Source organism: Alligator sinensis, unplaced genomic scaffold (assembly GCF_000455745.1).
Source record: "Alligator sinensis unplaced genomic scaffold, ASM45574v1 scaffold2747_1, whole genome shotgun sequence".
Lineage (NCBI taxonomy): Eukaryota > Metazoa > Chordata > Crocodylia > Alligatoridae > Alligator > Alligator sinensis.
In genome coordinates this window covers 19,972-25,315 of record NW_005843972.1, presented here as the reverse complement: position 1 = coordinate 25,315, position 5,344 = coordinate 19,972, and the positions used below count along the sequence as shown (strand labels likewise).

General features: G+C 56.2%; 1 long non-coding RNA gene across 1 annotated transcript in view; it reads left to right on the top strand.

Annotated features, from left to right (window-relative positions):
* The first annotated feature begins 120 nt into the window (after positions 1–120).
* Positions 121–5,344, top strand: part of LOC112549006 — a 13,031-nt gene continuing 7,807 nt past the window's right edge. The window contains exon 1 of the long non-coding RNA XR_003092442.1: positions 121–581. This is a non-coding gene — a long non-coding RNA (uncharacterized LOC112549006). The remainder of the gene's footprint in view (positions 582–5,344) is intronic.

Below are 5,344 nucleotides of genomic sequence, written 5' to 3'. Positions count from 1 at the left end.
TCCTCACCCACACTTGACCTCCTAACCCTATGGCTCACCTACACCCTAAAACTCACCATACCACTCACCCTCACCCTACCTCTGATAAAAAATACCCAACCCCCCACGCTGCACTTCAGCTTCCGCACACACCTACTATATACACACTAAAATTTAAATGCAACAACGCTGGCACGCACAGTGAAAAACCACACCATATCTTCTGTCCCCCCATACACTTTGTCAGTCTCTCATGCCTACACCACCAATGGCACTTTGGACAACTCGCCTCCCAAATGCACTTAGTATTGCCCTTACAGCACAACTCGTATCAAACACCAACACGGTGCACCATCAACACGCTTCTCAGCACCCCTCAGCCTTCTAATAAGCTGCAAATCCCCAACCACACTTCAACTCCAACCAGACTCTAAGTGTATAGGTGCGCCTGCCACTTTAAGAACCCAGAGCTACCACCACTCAGGTGCTTGATGAGCGCAGCCATTTTGAATCTCTTTCTTCCTATATAAACAGGGCAGTTGGCTGGCGCCACACCTAGGAAGAACCTCTCTTCAGTGAGGGCCTCCCGATATCACCTCCAGGTAAGAGCACAAGCTCCAATCCTGATCCTGCACACCACCTAACCCCGAACCCTGACAGCACACACTTTGCACAGCCTGCTCCCACCACCATGCCACTCCCCACAAAATGCCCATCCACAGACCACACTCAGAACAAGCTAGACCCCCAGAAAACAACATCAACCCCACAAACTTGCACCTCGCTCCAGCACCCCGACCTAACCAACGCTCAAGCCACCACCAAAAACCACTCACAACCAGCACCACCCACAAAAAACACACCTGCACTTTCCTCACCCCAACACCGACCCTAAGCCAAAAGCCTCACTCAGACTGGCACCCAGTCTCCACTCCAAACCACCCCCTGCACCCACACTTAAGCCAAAACCTATTGCCTAACCCTAACCCTCACAGGCACCCACAGCAAAAGCCAAAATAGCACCCTTTGCACCCCCTAAGCCTAACCCAGACCCACTCACAAATCTCACACCTGATACCTCTCCCCTAACCCAAACTTCAATCCACTCTCATACCCCACTCCTCACCCACCCCATAACCTACACCCACAGACACAGTCGAAGCCACGGCCACATACCCTCCTCACCCCTAACCCGCACCAAAAGGAAGACATCACGGTCCCTCCATACCACAACCCACGGCCTAACGCCGACCTGAACCGCAAAACACATTTGCACCCCGTAGCCACCACCCTCCTCCTAACCCACTCCTCCACACACACGCAAATCACTCCCCTAACCCGAACACTCAGCCTAATGCTAAGCTGCACCCGCACGGTTTACCACACCTGTCCCATCACCCCAACCCACTCCCCACCCCAAATGCCAAACCACATTCAATTAAGAACCCACACCCTCCTCTACACACACACTCACTCCTGCATCCACTCCCCAACTCCAACACTCACGCACACCCTACACAGCAACACAATGCACCTCTCCAACCTCTCCCTCACCCTAACCCACAAGCACATGCATTGGCCCAACCGCTCCCTACCCTGACCACCAAGCCTAAGCCTAACCAACCCCCCCCACAGTCCAAACAGAGACAGACTCCCCCAACCAAACGCTCCACCAAACCCAAACCCACACCCACAGTCTTTCCTGACCCCACTCCTCTACACGAACCCATCCCCCAACCCTCACCTGCACACACATTCATCTAACAACTCCTATGCAAACCTGAACACTCACCATACCTCCAATCTACACCCACACTCACTCGTAAGCCACTCCATAACAACAAGCCCTACATGACCCAGCACACCAATGCAAACTCATCCCGACAGCCATTCTCCACCCCTAACCTCCACGCACGTTCGTCTGCGCAACCGCTCTACAACACTACCCCTACTCCACACAAACACTCACTTCTACACCTCCACCCTCTCCCTCACCCACACCCACATTCACTTTGACACCACTGCCATAACCCAAACCCATTCCCTAAACCAACACTCACCCACCACTCATCTCTGGACCCATTTCCTAACCCTAACCCCTCCAAAAACCCTAACCCAATCCCCTTCTACACCCAATCCCCAACTCTAACATTGACCCCAATGCATGTCTACACGCACTCCCGAACCACTTGCCTAACACTACACCGAACCCCAACCCATTTCCACACCCATTGCCTAACCCTTTCCCTAACCGTAAGCTACACCCCCATCCATGGGCACACCCACTCCCAAACCCCTTTGCAAACCCTGATCACACCCTAATCCTTCTGCACGCCTCTTCCCGAACCCAAACCCCCTCCCTAACCCAAACACAGACCCCAGTGCACTCGTGCAGCCCCTAACCCAAACCTGGACACCACTCCCCTCACACAACCATTCCCTAATCCTGACACTTTCCCTACCCCTAACCTGGACTCACATTTCCTTGCCAAACTCCTCCCCAACCCTAACCCTTTGCCAACCCCATACCCCAACCCACTCATGCCCCTATTTCCTAACCCCTCCCCTTTGCCCAACCCAACCACAACCCTGATGCGCTTCTGCATCTCTTCCCTCACCTTAATCCTTTCCCTAAGATGAACCTGCACCCTCATCCACTTCTACAACTCTTCCCTAATGCAAACCCATTGCCTAACCCTAACCCAAACCCCAATCTGCTTCTACACCCATTCCCTACCCACAGCACTTTGCCTCACCTGACCCCGCACCCCGATCTCCTCCTACAACACAGCCCTAACCCTAACCCTCTCTGCGATGCTAAACCACACCCCAATATCATTGCATGCCCATTCCCAAACCCTAACCCTCTCCCTAACCCTAACCCACATTGCCTAACCCTAACCCAAACCCCAATCTGCTTCTACACCCATTCCCTACCCACAGCACTTTGCCTCACCTGACCCCGCACCCCGATCTCCTCCTACAACACAGCCCTAACCCTAACCCTCTCTGCGATGCTAAACCACACCCCAATATCATTGCATGCCCATTCCCAAACCCTAACCCTCTCCCTAACCCTAACCCACACCCCAATCCCCTCGGGCACCCATTCCCTAACCCTCACCCCCTCACTAACCCAAACCTGCACCCCTGTGCAAGTGTACAACTCCTCCTTAACCCTAACCCCCTGCCAAACCCTCACCTCCACCCCTGCACACTTGTGCACCCATCCACTAACCCAAACCCCCTGCCTAACCCTAACCTGGACCCCTCTGCACTTGTCCGACCGTTCCCTACCCCCACCCCCCGCCTAACCCTAACGTGAACCCCTGTCCACCCGCGCACCTCTACCCTCACCCTAAACCCCTACCTACTCTAACCTGGAACCCTCACCACTTCTGCACGTCGTCCCTAATGCGAACTCCTGCCCAACGGTCACCCACACCACCGTAAACTTGCGCACCCATTTCTGAACCCTCACACCCTGCCTCACCCTAACCCGGACCACTCTACCCCTGTTCCTCAAACCGAAACCACCGCCTAACCCGAACCTGCACCCCCGTGCACGTGTCACCCCGGTCCATAACCCCACACCTCTACATACCCCTAACCCAGCCTCCCGTGCGCTCATGCACGCAGTGCCTAACCCCAACCCCCTGCCAAAGCCTAACCTTCACCCCTGTCCACTTTGCCCCTCTTCCCTAACCCTCAACTCCACCCCAACCCTAACCTGGACCCCTGTGCACCTGTCAATCCGTTTGCTAACCCTAACCCCCTGCCTAACCCCAACCTGGGACCCTGTGCACTTGCGCACGCCTTCCCGAATCCGAAACCCCTGCCAACCCGAAACCCGGACCACCGTACACTTCTGAATCTACTCCCAAACCCTAAAGCCCTGCCTCACCCTAACCCACACCGCTGTGCACTTGTACACCCGTTCCTCAACCCCAAACCCCTGCCTAACCCTAACCAGGAACCCTGTTCACTCGTGAACCTCTTCCCTAACCCAAACCCCTGGCCCGACCCTAACTTGGGCCGCTGTCAACTTGTACACCACTTCCCTAACCCCAACCCCCTGCCTAACACTAACCTTGACCCCTGTGACCTTGCACACCCGTTCCCTCACCCTAATCCCTGGCCTAACCCTAACCTGGGCCCCTGGGCACTCGCGGACCTCTTCCCTAACCCTAAACCCCTACCTGCCCCTAACCTGGAAACCGGAGCACTTGCGGACCCGCTCCCTAATCCTAACCCCCTGTCCAACCCTGACCCAGACCCCCGTGCACTTCCGCACTGATTTCCTAACCCTCACCAATTGCCTAACCCTAACCCGGACCACTGTGCACCTGTGCACCTGTTCCTGAAACCCAAACCCCTGCCTCACCCTAACCTGCACCCCTGTGCACTCGTGGAGCCGTTCCCTAGCCCCAAACCCCTGCCTAAGCCGCACCTGCATGCCCGTGCACTCGTGCACCCGTTCCCTAACCCTAACCCCCTGCCAAAGCCTAACCTGCACCCCTGTCCACTTTTCAACCCGTTCCCTAACCCTCAACTTCTGCCTAACCCTAACCTGGGGCCCTCTGCACCTGTGCACCTGTTCCCGAAGCCCCTGCCTAAACCCAACCGGGACGCCAGTGCACATGCAGACCCCTTCCCTAATCTAAAACCCCTACCTAACCACAAACTGGACGGCCATACACTTGCGTGCACCTGTTCCCAAGCCCCTGCCTAACCCGAACCAGGACCGCTGCGCACTTGCGCACCCGCCCCTCAAACCGAAACCCCGCTCAAACCCTAACCTGCAACCCTGTTCACTCGCGGACCGGTTCCCTCAACCTAACCCCCCTGCCTAACCCTAACCCAGACTCCCGTGCACTCGTGGACCCATTCCCTAACTCTAACCCCCGACCGAACCCTAACCTGAGCCCCTGTGCACTCGTGCGCCCATTCCCTAACCCCAACCCCCCTCCTAACCCCAAGCTGGACCACTGTGCACGCGTGCACCCGTTCCCTAACCCCCTGCCTACTCCTAACCTGGACCCCTATGCACTTGTGCATCCCTTCCCCAATCCTAATCCCTCGCCTCGCCGTAACCCAAACCCCCCTGCACTTCTGGACCTATGCCCAAACCCTAACCCCCTGCCTAAACCTAACCTGCACCCCTGTCCACTTGCGCACACGTTCCTAAACCCTAACCCCCTGCCTAATGCTAACCTGCACCCCTCTGCACTCATGGACCTCTTCCCTAACCCCCGCCTAACCCTAACATGCACTCCTGTGCACTCATGGACCCTTTCCCTAACCCTAACCCCCTGCCGAGCCCTAACCTGGACCCCTGTGCACTCGTGCACCTCTTCCCTAACCC